This window comes from Poromitra crassiceps (assembly GCF_964638095.1).
Source record: "Poromitra crassiceps genome assembly, chromosome: 4".
Classification (NCBI taxonomy): domain Eukaryota; kingdom Metazoa; phylum Chordata; class Actinopteri; order Beryciformes; family Melamphaidae; genus Poromitra; species Poromitra crassiceps.
The window spans coordinates 2,049,242-2,049,895 of NC_139626.1; positions in this window are offsets into that span (position 1 = coordinate 2,049,242).

Consider the following 654-nt stretch of genomic DNA (forward strand, 5'->3'; position numbering starts at 1 on the left):
CGCCGTTAGCGCTACCTGTATCGTTCCAATTGTGTTTGGATGGTGACCTGCGTTAGGCATGGCTGTAGTAATGACAGCAATAAAGTCCCTGTGGTTTGTTTCTATCTCTACCGTCCACAGACGTGAAGGGAGCGAGACTGAGGATACGTCAGCAGCACAGGAGAGGTGTGTGGATAGTTAGGAGAGACAGGTGAAACTTTCTGACAGCTCCTCACAGCAAAGTCTGTTCACCTCGTTCTTTTGTTTATTATTACAGGCATTAACGGCAGCATACAAACAACAACTGTGGGTTTTTTATTGCTGTCATCACTATCGCTATTTTGTAATGGAACAGAAATGACAATAAGGCCGTTACTATTAGTTGTCAGCTGCAGGACGGTATGTCAACAATATGGCGCTGTCCGGGGTTAGCGAATAAGGTCTATAATGGATTCTGAGCAGCACAGTGCATCATCTGCAACATTTTTTTTTTTTTTTTTTTTTTTTTTTTTACTGTAGCCTACTCTAAAGAAATGTTGGCATGATACCAAACTAGTCAGCAATTCCATAGTAAAACACAGGTTCAATGAAACGACAGCACTGGACCAACCAGGACGGGGGGGATCTGTATATATAACTACTCATATTTAAGTCATTTAAGCTGTAGGCCGGGGA